Below are 16206 nucleotides of genomic sequence, written 5' to 3'. Positions count from 1 at the left end.
AGTAAGTTAGTAAGAGGGAACTGATGACAAATGTGGTGAAGATAGAAAAAGATGGGGGGGTGGCACGTGTATCGATTGGGAGGGGGGGGGGATACGAGGTCAGGAGATGAGACACGGTGAACCTGTCTCTAAAAAAAAAATGCGGGGTAGTGGGGGCGTGTAGTATCGGAGAGGCTGAGGCAGGATATGGGTGAACGGGAGGGAGCTTGCAGTGAGCGAGATCGGCCACTGATCAGCTGGCGACAGAGCGAGACTCGTCTCAAAAAAAAAAAAAAAAAAAAAAAAAAAAAAAAAAGAAATAACAGTACTTGATTAAGCTTCAAAAGGGCAATGATTATATAACTGCTTAATTCATGGTCCCTAGATGCACCTATTTCAACTAAACATATTGTTGGGTGGATAGATAGAAAGAAGGTCACTTTGGAGGCATCAAGTTGATATCTGATGGAATCGTAGGGTATGATGTGATGGAAAGGTTTTTGGCTAGGTGACTGAATAAATGCTGGTCCTGTTTACCAAAATAGTGTGGAAGAGGATCATGCTTAGGGGTGAGTGTCAGAGGCCTGGGTAGAGATAATTGAGTTTAGGGTATATTGAGTTCAGGGTTTTTAAAGACATCAAATTGGAGGTGTCCAGTCAGATGGAGCTGAGAAGGGGTGGTCTAGGCTGGAGATACAGATTTCAGTGGTGCTTTATATCACAAAAATGGTCACGCTAACCTCAGAAAGGCATGTCCCATAAGAAGAGATCTGAAGATGAAAAAGAAAGTGAGGAATACTAATATTAAGGGGGTAGATAGAATAATAAAAACTTGTGGCCGGGCGCAGTGGCTCACGCCTGTAATCCCAGCAGTTTGGGAGGCCGAGGCGGGTGGATCACTTGAGGTCAGGAGTTCGAGACCAGCCTGGCCAACATGGTGAAACCCCATCTCTACTAAAAATACAAAAATTAGCCGGGCATGGTGGTGTGTGCCTGTAATCCCAGCTACTAGGGAGGCTGAGGCAGGAGAATCGGAGAATCACTTGAACTCGGGAGGCGGAGGTTGCAGGGAGCCAAGACCATGCCACTGCACTCCAGCCTGGGTGGCAGAGGGAGATTCTGTCTCAAAAAAAAAAAAAACTTGTAATGGTACCTGAGACAAAAGAAGGTCACAGAGGCCAAGGAAGGAAATCAGTTCAAGAATAAAGTGACTTTATAAAAGATAAATTATATGAATAAGTATATAATCTGCAATTAGGAAGAAAATGAAGTATTGACACCAAAGTGGTTTTTTTTTCTTTTTTTTTTTTTATTATTATACTTTAGGTTTTAGAGTACATGTGCACAATGTGCAGGTTTGTTACATATGTATCCATGTGCCATGTTGTTTTGCTGCACCCATTAACTCGTCATTTAGCATTAGGTATATCTCCTAATGCTGTCCCTCCCCCCTCCCCCCACCCCACAACAGTCCCCCGAGTGTGATGTTCCCCTTCCTGTGTCCATGAGTTCTCATTGTTCAATTCCCACCTATGAGTGAGAACATGCGGTGTTTGGTTTTTTGTCCTCGCGATAGTTTACTGAGAATGATGTTTTCCAGTTTCATCCATGTCCCTGCAAAGGACATGAACTCATCATTTTTTATGGCTGCATAGTATTCCATGGTGTATATGTGCCACATTTTCTTAATCCAGTCTATCATTGTTCGACATTTGGGTTGGTTCCAAGTCTTTGCTATTGTGAATAGTGCCGCAATAAACATACGTGTGCATGTGTCTTTATAGCAGCATGATTTATAGTCCTCTGGGTATATACCCAGTAATGGGATGGCTGGGTCAAATGGTATTTCTAGTTCTAGATCCCTGAGGAATCGCCACACTGACTTCCACAATGGTTGAACTAGTTTACAGTCCCACCAACAGTGTAAAAGTGTTCCTATTTCTCCACAGTCTCTCCAGCACCTGTTGTTTCCTGACTTTTTAATGATGGCCATTCTAACTGGTGTGAGATGGTATCTCACTGTGGTTTTGATTTGCATTTCTCTGATGGCCAGTGATGATGAGCATTTTTGCATGTGTTTTTTGGCTGCATAAATGTCTTCTTTTGAGAAGTGTCTGTTCATGTCCTTTGCCCACTTTTTGATGGGGTTGTTTGTGTTTTTCTTGTAAGTTTGTTTGAGTTCATTGTAGATTCTGGATATTAGCCCTTTGTCAGATGAGTAGGTTGCAAAAATTTTCTCCCATTCTGTAGGTTGCCTATTCACTCTGAGGGTAGTTTCTTTTGCTGTGCAGAAGCTCTTTAGTTTAATTAGATCCCATTTGTCAATTTTGGCTTTTGTTGCCATTGCTTTTGGTGTTTTAGACATGAAGTCCTTGCCCACGCCTATGTCCTGAATGGTATTGCCTAGGTTTTCTTGAAGGATTTAATGGTTTTAGGTCTAACATGTAAGTCTTTAATCCATCTTGAATTAATTTTTGTATAAGGTGTAAGGAAGGGATCCAGTTTCAGCTTTCTACATATGGCTAGCCAGTTTTCCCAGCACCATTTATTAAATAGGGAATCCTTTCCCCATTTCTTGTTTTTGTCAGGTTTGTCAAAGATCAGATAGTTGTAGCTATGCGGCATCATTTCTGAGGGCTCTGTTCTGTTCCATTGATCTATGTCTCTGTTGTGGTACCAGTACCATGCTGTTTTGGTTACTGTAGCCTTGTAGTATAGTTTGAAGTCAGGTAGCGTGATGCCTCCAGCTTTGTTCTTTTGGCTTAGGATTGACTTGGCGATGCGGGCTCTTTTTTGGTTCCATATGAACTTTAAAGTAGTTTTTTCCAATTCTGTGAAGAAAGTCATTGGTAGCTTGATGGGGATGGCATTGAATCTGTAAATTACCTTGGGCAGTATGGCCATTTTCACGATATTGATTCTTACATTGATATTCAAAGATGGCAGGATTTATCACAAGATATTTTGCTTTCTTTTCACTTACCTGTATTTCCTAGATCTTTCATATTGAAATGGAAGTTTGTGAGTTTTGTTTAAATGAAAATTAAAAAAGAACACATGTTTAATCTTAAATGGTACAGAGGTTAAATTAAATGTCTAAATATAATCCATTTGTTTGATGAGGGTGGGGGTTACAGAAGGCCCAAGCCAAACAAGAGGCTGTTGATCTTCTGACTAGTATCCAATTTTATGTTGTCATTAAGAAACAAGTTCAGGGCCAGGCATGGTGATTTGCTCCTGTACTCTTAGCACTTTGGGAGGCTGAGGCAGGAGGATCACTTGAGGCCAGAATTTCAAGACCAGCCTGAACAACATAGTGAGACCCCATCCCTACAAGAAATTTAAAAATTAGCCAGATGTGTGTAGTCTCAGCTACTCAGGAGGCTGAGCAGGAGGATCACTTGAGCCCAGTAGTTCAAGGACACATTGAGCCATGACTGCACCACTGCACTCCAGCCTGGGCAACAGACAGAGCAAGACCCTGTCTCAAAAAAAAAAAAAGGAAAAGAAAGAAAAAGATATAAGTTCAGGACTTGCACATTGTTTCTTAGTATTTCCAAGGCTGCTTTCATGTTACTATCCTGACCACCTGTAACACTTCACATTTCACTGAGTGTGAAAAAAATATATTGAAGCACAGGGAAATATGTGAAATATAGATATATTTCATTCATTGTACGGAACTGGATTTTGAATTTCAAAAACATTTTCATTAATAATGCTCGGCAGGAACAATTACATTCTTAAAATTTAAAATTTTTCTGCCAGTGTTTGTTTTTGACCATTGACAATAACATTTCAGGATATTTTTCTTGAAAATGAGAGCTAGCTAAGCTTATCTCTGATCTTCTATTATCATCTTTTTATGATATAAGTCATAAAATTATCCCTAGTTATTTGTGATAGTTGATTATATAAGTATTTGATTAGTTTATCTTTGCTAGTATTATAAAGGCAGCATTATGGTAGCTCATAGATTTAAAATGCTAAAAATTACTATTTGGTTTTTTTGTTGGTTGGTTGGTTTGTTTTTGGAGACGGAATCTCACTCTGTCACTTGGGCTGGAGTATAGTGGTGCAATCATGGCTCACTGCAACCTCTGCCTCCCAGGTTCAAGCAATTCTCCTGTCTCAGCCTCCAGAGTAGCTGGGGTTACAGGCGCACACCACCACACCTGGCTAATTTTTGTATTTTTAGTAGAGATGAGGTTTCACCATATTGGTCAGGCTGGTCTCGAACTCTTGACCTTAGGTTATCCACCCTCCTTGGACTCCCAAAGTGCTGGGATTACAGGCATGAGCCACTGTGCCCAGCCTATTTGGTTTCTTATGACATTTTTTATATGTATGAAGCTTTTTCTAATGTACAGAATGGCTTTTTGTACATTTTATTTATTTGGTCATCCTACTAACCCTTCTAAATATGACAGATTTATAATTCATTTTCCTTTTTTCTCACAGGAACTTTAAGTCTGGTCTTTAATTTTTTTTCTGAAAGAAAAGCAAAAAAAATTACAGTAGCAACTTTGAAACTATGTAAACTGTACAAATTATTAATGTTATTTCTTCATGGGTAAGTCCATCTTTTCCTTGTTTTAAAGATAGAGGAAGCAGTTTATCAGCTAGAATTTCTTTTTTTTTTTTTTTTTTTTTTTTTTGAGACGGACTCTTGCTGTTACCAGGCTGGAGTGCAGTGGCGTGATCTCGGCTCACTGCAATCTCTGCCTCCTGGGTTCAAGCAATTCTCCTGCCTCAGCCTCCCAAGTAGCTGGGACTACAGGCACGCGCCACCACGCCCAGCTAATTTTTGTATTTTTAGTAGAGATAGGGTTTCACCATGGTGGCCAGGATGGTCTCGATCTCTTGACCTCATGATCTGCCCAACTCAGCCTCCCAAAGTGCTGGGATTACAGACATGAGCCACTGCACCCGGCCTCCTTTTTCAAGTACTCTCTTCCTTGGCTTCCATAATGAAACATTTGTAGCATATCCTTCTGTCTCTCTGGCCATTTCATCTCCATCTTCACAACTTCATCCTTCTCCACTTGTCTTTTAATTTTTGAAGCCTTATATTCTTTTTCTTTTTAATAGAGTTTATTTTTTAAAACAGTTTTTAGTTCACAGCAACAGTGAGCAAAAGGTACAGAGATTTTCTGTATACCACCTACCCCCCAGACATTTATAGCCCCCCCCACTATAAACACCCTGTAACATAGTGGTATATTTGTTACAATTGGTGAACCTACATTAACACATCATTGTGACCCAAACTGCTCATTTTACATTAGGGTTCATTCTTGGTGTTGTACAGATTTATATTTTGCCAATATTTTCTCTTAATCTGTGGCTTATTTTTTCATTCTCTTGATGGTATCTTTCACAGAACAGAAAATTTTGATTTTTATGAAGCCTCACTTATCAGTTATTTCTTTCATGGATCATGCTTTTGATAGTGTGTCCAAAAAGTTATTGCCAAGCCCAAGGTTATCTATATTTTCCCCTATGTAACCTTCTAGGAGTTTTATAGTTTTGCATTTTACACTAAGGTATCTGGTCTGTTTTGACGTATTTTTTGTGAAGTGTGTAAAGTCTCTGTCCGGGTTCTGTTTTTGCATGTGGATGTCCAGTTGTGCCAGCACCATTTATTGAAAAGACTATTTTGCTTCCATCCTACTGCCTTTGCTCCTTTGTCAAAGATCAGTTTACTGTATCTATGCAGATCTATTTCTTGGCTCTCAGAGATTCTTTCCTCAGCTGTGACCGGTCTACCACTAAGCCCATCAAAGGCATTCTTTATTTCTGTTAACTGTGTTTTTGATCTCTAGCATTACTTTTTGGTTCTTTCTAGGAATTTCCATCTTTCTACTTACATTGTCCATCTATTCTTGTGTGCTGTCTACTTTATCCAGTGGAGCCCTTAGCATATTAATCACAGTTGTTTTAAATTCCTGGTCTGGTAATTCCAACATATCTCCATATCTAAGTCTGTTTCTGATACTTGCTGTCTCTTCAATCTATGTTTTTGGCCTTTTAGTATGCCTTGTAATTTTATCTTGATAGCCAAATGTGATATACTATGTAAAACTGATATAAGGCCTGGTGTGGTGGCTCATAATGCCTGTAATCCCAGCACTTTGGGAGTCCAGAGCAGGTGGATGGCTTGAGCCCAGGAATTAGAAACCCACCTGGGCAACATAGTGAGACCCTGTCTCTATTTAAACAACAACAACAACCAAAAGGAGCTGCTGTAAGTAGGCCTTTACTAATGTATTGTGGTAAGGTGTCAGGGAAGAGAAGCGTTCTGTAGTTCTATGATTTGGTCTTAGTCTTCTGGTGAGCCCATACCTCTGGACTGTCACTCCTACATTTTATTCATGTGGTCATTTTGGTTTTTTCCACACCTCAGCTATTTTAAACAACTCTGTTAAAAACATCATTGCCATGCAATTCTAGTACACATGTATATAAGTGTTAGAATATATACCTAGGAATGGAATTGCTAGGTCATAGAATATGCATATGTTCAACTTTATTAAATGAGGTCAAATGTTTTTTTCTTAGTAATTATACTAATCTCATTCCCACAAGAAACTCCATTATTGTTTCACATCCTCGTGAACACTTGTCAGCCTTTTTAATTTTTCCCAATCTGGTGGCTGTGTAATGCTATCTCTTTGTGATTATAATTTGCATTTACTACTGAAGTTGAGCAATCTTTCATGTCTCTTGGCCATTCTGGTTTTCTCATTTTGTTTGTTTGTTTGAGACAGAGTCTCGCCCTGTTGCCCAGGCTGGAGTGCAGTGGTGCGATCTCAGCCCACTGCAACCTCTGCTCAAATGGTCCTCCCACCTCAACCTCCTGAATAGCTGAGACTACAGGCGCATGCCACCACGCCGAGGTAATTTTTGTATTTTTTCTAGAAACAGGGTTTCACCATGTTGCCCAGGCTGGTCTTGAACTCCTCGGCTCAAGCCATCAACCCCTGTCAGCCTCCCAATGTGCTGGGGTTACGGGTGTGAACCACCACACCCAGCACGGTTTTCTCTTTTTTGAAATACCTGTTTACATTTTTACCCAACTTTTTCTGAGTTATCTCTTTTGTTCTTAATGTTTTTTAGTAATTCTTTATATAGTCTGGATAACAGTTATATGTTTTACAAATGTCTTCTTGTATGCAATGACTTGTCATTTGACTCTTCATGATGCCATTTTATAAATTTTTAAATTGACAGTGGGGATACATGCTGAGAAATGTGTAGCTTGACAATTTTGTTGTTGTCCACTTAGGCAAAGTAATTTTTTAAAATAAGTAGGAGTGTACTGTAGATGGCACTGGGAATGTCCAATCTTTTGGCTTCCCTGGGCCACATTGGAAGAATTGTGGTGGGCCACACATAAAATACACTAAAAATAGCCGATGAGCTAAAAATTAAAATTTTTTTCTTTTAAGATGGAGTCTCTCTCTGTTTGCCCAGGCTGGAGTGCAGTGGAGTGATCTCAGCTCACTGCAACCTCCGCGTCCCAGGTTCAAGCTATTCTGCCTCAGCCTCCCAAGTAGCTGAGATTACAGGCACCCGCCACTACGCCCAGCTAATTTTTGTATTTTTAATAGAGATGGGGTTTCACCATGTTGGCCAGGCTGGTCTTGAACTCCTAACCTTGTGATTCGCCTGCCTTAGCCTCCCAAAGTGCTGGGATTACAGGCATGAGCCCCCACACCCAGCTAAAAAATAACAAAAAAAATTTATAGTGTTTTTAAAAAGTTTATGAATTGTGTTGGGTGCATTCAAAGCTGTCCTGGGCTGCATGTGGCCTGTGGGCCACGGGTTGGACAAGCTCAGTTAGCCTATTCCACACCTAGGTTATATGGTATAGCCTCCAAGGTTACAAATCTGTACAGCACATTACTGTACTGAATACTGTAGGCAGTTGTAACACAATGGTAAGTATTTGTATATCTAAACATATCTACACATAGAAATGGTAAAGCAAAAATACAGTATAAAAGATTAAGAATGGTACACCTGTATAGGACAATTACCATAAATGGAGCTTGCAGGACTGAAAGTTGCTCTGGGTGAGTCAGTGAGTGAGTGGTGAGTGAATGTGAAGGTCTAGGACATCACTGTATGCCACTGTAGACTTTATAAACACTTTACATTTAGACTACACTGAGTTTATTTTTTTAATTTCTTCAAAAATACATTAACTTAGCTTACTATAACTTTTTTGCTTTACAAAATTTTTAATTTTTTAAACTATTTGACTCTTTTGTAATAACACTTAGCTTAAAAGCCATGATATTGTATAGCCATACAAAAATATTTTCTTTCATTATATCTTTATAAGTGTTTTCAATTTTTTTTTTTTTTTTTTGAGACAGAGTCTCGCTCTGTCACCTAGGCTGGAGTACACTGGCACAATCTTGGCTCACTGAAACTTTCACCTCCCAAGTTCAAGTAATTCTCTGCCTCAGTCTCCTGAGTAGCTGGGATTACAGGCACCCACCACCACACCCGACTAATTTTTTGTATTTTTAGTAGAGACGGGGTTTCACCAATCTTGGCCAGGCTGGTCTTGAACTCCTGACCTCATGATATATCTGCCTCGGCCTCCCAAAGTGCTGGGATTACAGGCATGAGCCACCATGCCCGGTCGTGTTTTCTTTTTTTTTTTTTTTTTGAGACGGAGTCTTGCTCTGTCACCAGGCTGGAGTGCAGTGGGGCGATCTCAGCTCACTGCAACCTCTGCCTCCCAGGTTCAAGCAATTCCCCTGCCTCAGCCTCCTGAGTAGCTGGGACTACAGGTGCGCCCCACCATGCCCGGCTAATTTTTTTTTTTTTTTTTTTGTATTTTAGTAGAGACAAGGTTTCACCATGTTGGCCAGATGGTCTCAATCTCCTGACGTCATGATCCACCTGCTTTGGCCTCCCATGGTGCTGGGATTACAGGCGTGAGCCGCCGTGCCCGGCCCCAGCTGTGTTTTCTATTTTTAATAGAAAAGTAGAAAAAAGTAAAAAAAAATTTTTTTTTTTTACTTTTTAAACTTGTTCATTAAAAATGAAGACACAAATGCACACATTAGCGTAGGCCTAAACAGGGTCAGGATCATCAATATCACTGTCTCCCACCACCACATCTTGTCCCACTGGAAGTTCTTCAGGGGCAGTAACACACATGGAGCTGTCATCTCCTATGATAACACTGCCTTCTAGAATACCTACTGAAGGACTTGCCTTGGGCTATTTTACCATTAGCTATTTTTTTTAATAAGTAGAAGTGTACTCTAAAATAATGATTAAAAGTATAGTGTAGTAAATACATAAGCCAGTAACATACTCATTTATTATTCAGTATTATGTACTGTACAAATTGTATGTGCTATATTTTTATGAGACTGGCAGCACAGTAGGTTTGTTTACACCAACATCACCCCAGATGTCTGAGTAATGTGTTACACTGTGATGTCTTGGATGTTACAATGGCTACAATGTCACTAGGCAATAAGAATTTTTCAGCTCTATTATAGTCATATGTGACCACCATCATATATGTAGTCCATCGTTGACCAAAACATCATTATAAGGCCATGTGACTATAGTTGAATTTATTAGTCTTTTTCTCTGTGACTGTGCTTTTTTTATCATAAGAAATGTTCCCCTAACCTGAAGTCATGAACACATTTTTTTGTGTTACCATCTAACCTTCACCCACCTGGAACTGATTTTGCATGTACTTTGAAGTAAGAGTCCAATTTTATTTTATTTTTCCATATTTCTGCCCAATAGCCTCAGCATCATATATTAAAATATATATCATTTCTTCTTTGATCTGCCATGCCACTTCTGTCAGGAATGGCAATATTTTTTGATGGGAAGTCCTAGGCGTAGATATAATTCCAATAGTTAAGAAGATTCTGAGCTATACTTGATAGTAGGTTAACTTCTGAAAATAAACCCACAGACTACAGATGTTTACAACTTAACTTCTCACTAAGATTTGAGTGTTTTTACCACAAAGGCCACAGGGTATCTTTTTTTTTTTTTTTTTTTTTTTTTTTGAGACAGAGTCTCACTCTGTCGCCCAGGCTGGAGTGCAGTGGTGCAATCTCGGCTCACTGCAAGCTCCACCTCCCAGGTTCATGCCATTCTCCTGCCTCAGCCTCCCAAGTAGCTGGGACTACAGGCGCCCGCCACCACACCTGGCTAATTTTTGTATTTTTAGTAGAGATGGGGTTTCACTGTGTTAGCCAGGATGGTCTCAATCTCCTGACCTCATGATCCACTGGCCTCGGCCTCCCAAAGTGCTAGGATTACAGGCGTGAGCCACCGCACCCAGTCGCCTCAGGGTATCTTATTTTGTAAGTTAGGTTTTTTTACCTTCCTTCTAAGGTCAAAAGGAAAAAAAAAAAGAGAAAGTATGGGGGGAAATACAAAACCAACAGAATAGAAAACAAAAACCCTCCAAAATAAGTGGTTAGGCTAAAGTGAGTTCCTTAGAATAAAACTGCACATTTGAGAAGTGATTTCATAAAAAGGAATCACTATACTAATACTTTATTTTCTCTTTTAGCTGTATTTGTAAAATAGCTTTCTTTTCATTTTTAGAGTAATCTTTCTTTTGTTTAATATTCATTGAACATCTATTATGTATAACACAATCATTGTCCTCAAAAGGCCTTATAATACAAAATAAAGAATAGGCTGGGCATGGTGGCTCACACCTGTAATCCCAGAACTTTGGGAGGCTGAGGTGAGAGGATCGCTTGAGCTCAGGAGTTCAAGACCAGCCTGAGCAACGTGGCGAAACCTTATCTTTACAGGAAAAAAAAAAAAAAAATTAGCCATGCACAGTGGCACATGCCTGTAGTCCCAGCTGCTTGGGAGGATTGCTTGAACTCGGGAGGTCAAGGCTACAGTGAGCCAAAATCACACCACTGCACTTCAGCCTGGGGGACAGAGTGAGACCCTGCCCTTTCTAAAACAACAACAACAACAACAAAAAGATTATGAACAGATGGAATTTGGGCTAAAAATTTAAATAAAGGTAAGATTTTTTTTTTTTTTTGAGATGGAGTCTTGCTCTGTCACCTAGGCTGGAGTGCAGTGGCGTGATCTCGGCTCACCGCAAGCTCCGCCTCCCGGATTCACGCCATTCTCCTGCCTCAGCCTCCCAAGTAGCTGGGACTACAGGCGCCTGTCACCACACCCGGCTAATTTTTTTTGCATTTTTAGTAGAGACGGGGTTTCACCATGTTAGCCAGGATGGTCTCGATCTCTTGACCTCGTGATCCACCCACCTCGGCCTGCCAAAGTGCTGGGATTACAGGCGTGAGCCACCGCGCCCGGCCTAAGATTTTAATATCTAAAGATTAAGGAGGGCATTTCCACTATCTCTCTAATCTAATGTAAACTCTGTGATAAAAGGGACTTTGATTTGTTTACTGCTATATAACTGGCACCTAAAATAGCACTGGGCACGTAATAGGAGCTCAATAGTGGCTGAATGGTTGAACCTGTCCTCCACATGGCTCTTTCTCCACACTATTGTCAGAGTGGTCATTCTAAAAAACTGATGTAATCCGGCTACATCCCAGCTTAATAACTTGCTTTCACCTACTGTCAAAACTAACAAGAAAATACTGATATGTAGATGTCTATCTATAAAATTTTATCAATATGTATGAATATTTACAAAAAGTTTAAAGTAGAAAACTACTTATGGAGAAACCCAGTTATCTGTGTATTCACAGGTAGCCATAAAAGATGTTCTGTTTTCAGTGATTTGGTGCACGTGTGTAGAACCTTTATTGCTGTGCGTACTTGAGCTATGTAGAAATGTTAATTCAGGTTTCCAACAAGTACTGAAGTGGCACTGTATTTGGGCTCAATTTCCGGAAATACTTCCATTGGTGCTGTTTGCATGCTATTTAAGAAAATACTTGATATCTTTGCGAAATCAGTTTGAACAGCATTTTTTGTAGTATGTTCTAGAAACTACCAGGAAGTCATGATTATATATATATATATATTTTTGGAGACCAGTATCAGCTCTTTTAAATCATAAATTGTTCTATATATCTTATAAAGTGAAAATTAGTTTTGTTTATTGTCCCCGATAATTTTAATAGATTAGATCAATGAAACTATGTCTAGTGAATATTTAAAAATGAATGTGATGTTGGTGAATTGTACCAAATATTTAAGAAAAGAATGATACATCATGAACCGGTGGGATTTATCTCAGAGTTGCAAGTTGGTTAAACAATTGAAAATAGGTTCACCGTATTAACACACTAAGAAGGAAAAGCTATGTGATCATCTCAATAGATGTAGGAAAAGTATATGACAAATTCATATCCCACTCATTACAAAAAGAAGTTTCTTCACAATGGAATTAGAAGGTAATTTTCTCAGTCTAATAAATACACAAAAAACCTACAGCTAATACCAGATCTAATGGAAGAAGACTGAATGCTCTCCCCATAAGTTTCAGAGGAAAAGTAAGGATGTCTGTCCTCACCATTCTACTCACCATTATAGTGGAGTTTGTAGCCAGTGAAATAAGGCCATACAAAGAAATAAAATGGATAGGTATTGGAAAGGAAGAAGTAAAACTGTCTTTATTCACATATGATATCATATATAGAAAAAAATCCTCAGAAATCCAAACATACACAGAAAACTTCTAGAACAAGTGAGTTTAGCAAGGCTGCCAAGTACAAGGTAAAATTTTAAAAACCAATTGATTTCTATATAATAGTAACAATTACAATTTTTAGAAATACTGTTTACAATAGCACCAGTAAACATGAAATGCTTAGAGATAGATTTACATGCCAAGACCTATACAATGAACAGTACAAAACATTACTGAGACAAATTAAAGAAACTGAAATAAATGAAAAGATGCCCCATAACACATGTTCATAGGTTAGAAGACCCAAAATTCTTAAGATGTCAATTCTCAAATTCATGTATATTCAGTGCAGTTCTCATCAAAATCCTAGCAGGCTTTTTTGTAGAAGTTAGCAAGCTGATTCTAAAATATATATGGAGATGCAAAGGACCTAGTATATAACCAAAACAATTATTAAGAATAAATTGGCCAGGCACGGTGGCTCACGCCTGTAATCCCAGCACTTTGGGAGGCTGAGGCGGGCAGATTACCTGAGGTCAGGAGTTCAAGACCAGCCTAGCCAACATGGTAAAACCTCGTCTCTACTAAAAATACAAAAATTAGGCGGGTGTGTTGGCACACACCTGTAATCCCAGCTACTCGGGAGGCTGAGGCAAGAGAATCACTTGAACCCGGGAGGCGGAGGTTGCAGTGAGCCGAGATTGCACCACTGCACTCCAGACTGGGTGACAGAATGAGACTCCATATTCAAAAAAAAAAAAGAATAAATTGAAAAACTGATTTCAAAACTTACATTAAAGCTGTGGTAATCAAAGCTGTGTGGTATTGGTGTAAGAATAGCTAAATAGGCCAGGCGCAGTGGCTTCATGCCTGTAACCCCAGCACTTTGGGAGGCCGAGTCATGGGGATCACTTGAGGTCATGAGTTCAAGACCAGCCTGGCCAACATGATGAAACCCCATCTTTACTAAAAATACAAAAATTTCCAGACGTGTTGGCGGGCACCTGTAATCCCAGCTACTCGGGAGGCAAAGGCGGGAGAATCGCTTGAACCCGGGATGCAGAGGTTGCAGTAAGCCGAGATGGAGCCACTGCACTCCAGCCTGGGTGACAGAGTGAAACAACATCTCAAAAACAAAAACAAAATAAAACAAAAAAATACCTAAATAGATCCATAGAACAGAATGGGGAGGCCAGAAATAGACCTACACATATATAGTTTATTTTTGACAAAGGCATGGTAATTCACAGGGAAAGGATAGTCTTTTCAACAGATGATGCTGGAACAGGACATCCACATGGGATAAGAAGTGAAATTCAACCCTTACCTTATATCATTTATAAAAATTAAGTTGTAGACCTAAATATAAGGGCTTATGCTATAAAACTTCAGAAGAAAACATAGGGGAAATATTTGTGACCTTAGTGTAAGGCAAGGATTTCTTAAGACGCAAAAAAGCACAAACCATAAAAGAAAAAAATGATAAATTGGATTTTGTCAGAATGTAAAACTTTTTCTACAAAAAATACTGTTGAAAATTAAAATGCAAACCACACACTAGGAGGAAATATTGGCAAAACATATCTGACAAAGTTCTTATATTTTTAAATATCTAAAGAATTCTTACAAAATGTTAAAACAAGCCACTTGATTCGTATTAATGGATAAAAGAGTTGAGCAGACATTTTATCGTAGAGGATATATAGATGGTAAATAAGCACATAAAAATCTATTAGCCATTAGGGAAATGCAAATTAAACCTTAAAGAGACACCACTATACACATACTAGAATGGCTAAAATGAAAACACTGAAAATATCAAAGGCTGACAAGGATGCAGAGATATCAGAACTCTCAAATAAAATACAACCAGCCGGGCACGGTGACTCATGCCTGTAATCTCAACACTTTGGGAGGCTAAGGTGGGCAGATCACGAGGTCAAGAGATCAAGACCATCCTGGCCAACGTGGCAAAACCCCATCTCTCCCAAAAATACGAAAATTAGCTGGACTTGGTGGCGCATGCCTGTAGTCCCAGCTACTCAGGAGGCTAAGGCAGGAGAATCACTTGAACCTGGGAGGCGGAGGTTGCAGTGAGCCGAGGTCGCGCCACTGCACTCCAGCCTGGTGACAGAGCGAGACTCCGTCTCAAATAATAATAAAAAAATAGTACAACCTATCTGGAAAACAGTTTGGCAGTTTATTATAAAGTTAAACATATACTTGCCGTATGACTTAGCCATCTCATTCCTAGGGATTTACCCTGGAAAAACAATCAAAACTTACATTAACACAAAAACCTGTACGTGAATATTAATAGCAGCTTTATTTGTAATTCCCAAAACCTGAAAACAACCCATATGTCCTTCAACAGATGAATGGATAAACACACTGGTACGTGCATACAGTGGAATACTACTCAGCAATAAAAATGAACTGTAGTATACAACAGTGTAGATGAATCTCAAAGATGTTGTCATGAGTGAAACAAGCCACTCTCAAAAGGTTATAAATAGTACAATTTCATTAACATAACATTCTCAAAAAGACAAAACCATAGTGTCAGAGAAGAGACCAGTAGTTACCAGGGTCTAGGGGTAGGAGGACAGCATGACTATAAACAGATGGCAATGAGAAATGTGGGGAGTGATGGAACTGTTCTGTATTTTGAATCAGACTGTGGTCATATAATCTAATGTGGTTATGTGCTAGAATCTACAGAACTATATAGCCAGAAAACAAGTCCATTTTGCTGTATATTACTTTTAAATATAAAATAAAATAAATGTTTAAGTATTTTTTCTCAGTACTCTGAAAACATTGCTATTTGTGATTTTATTTCTTTTTCTAAGTAATTTCAACTTTTATTTTGGATTTGGGTGTATGTGTGCAGGTTTGTTACACAAGTATATTGCATGATGCTGGGGTTTGGGATACAGATTGATCCCATCACCCAGGTAGTGAGCATAGTACCCAACTGTTTTTCAACTCTTGCCGCCTTCCTTCTCTACTGCCTCTAGTAGTGCCCAGTGTGATTTTCTATCATCTAACACTGTTGAGCTTTTTTTCCCCCTAATTCTTGTTTCTTTGTAGATGAACTGCTTTTTTTTTCTCTTAACAGCTTTTAGAGTCTTTTTTTAAATCACTGGTGTAATGAAATTGCACCACAATATGTCTCAGTATAGTTGTCTTTCATTTGTCCTATGTGGACTGTCTCATCTGAAGACTCAATTTTTAAAATTATTTCTTCTATGTTATCCCATCTGCCTTCTCTTTTTTTTTTTTTTTTTTTTTTTCTTTTTTTTTTGAGGTGGAGTCTTACTCTGTTGCCCAGGCTGGAGTGGGTGGCACCGTATAGGCTCACTGCAACCTCCATGTCCTGGGTTCAAGCAGTTCATCTGCCTCAGCCTCCCAAGTAGCTGGGATTACAGGCACCCACCACCACGCCCCGCTAATTTTTTTATATTTTTGGTAGAGACAGGGTTTCACCATGTTGGCCAGGCTGGTCTCAAACTCCTGACCTCAGGTGAGCCACCCATCTCAGCCTCCCAAAGTGCTGGGATTACAGGTGTGAGCCACCACACCCG

General features: G+C 39.3%; 1 protein-coding gene and 1 long non-coding RNA gene across 7 annotated transcripts in view; one reads left to right on the top strand and one right to left on the bottom strand.

The window, feature by feature from the left end:
• Window positions 1-16206, top strand: part of SBF2 (SET binding factor 2) — a 530998-nt gene that overhangs the window by 385462 nt on the left and 129330 nt on the right. The window lies entirely within an intron of this gene.
• Window positions 1-16206, bottom strand: part of LOC115830481 — a 92451-nt gene that overhangs the window by 5551 nt on the left and 70694 nt on the right. The window contains exon 2 of the long non-coding RNA XR_004026026.1: window positions 4393-4470. This is a non-coding gene — a long non-coding RNA (uncharacterized LOC115830481). The remainder of the gene's footprint in view (window positions 1-4392; window positions 4471-16206) is intronic.

Source organism: Nomascus leucogenys, chromosome 15, assembly GCF_006542625.1.
Source record: "Nomascus leucogenys isolate Asia chromosome 15, Asia_NLE_v1, whole genome shotgun sequence".
Taxonomy (NCBI): Eukaryota; Metazoa; Chordata; class Mammalia; order Primates; family Hylobatidae; genus Nomascus; species Nomascus leucogenys.
Note: the sequence above shows the minus strand (reverse complement) of the source record. Positions and strands in the feature narration are given on the sequence as shown.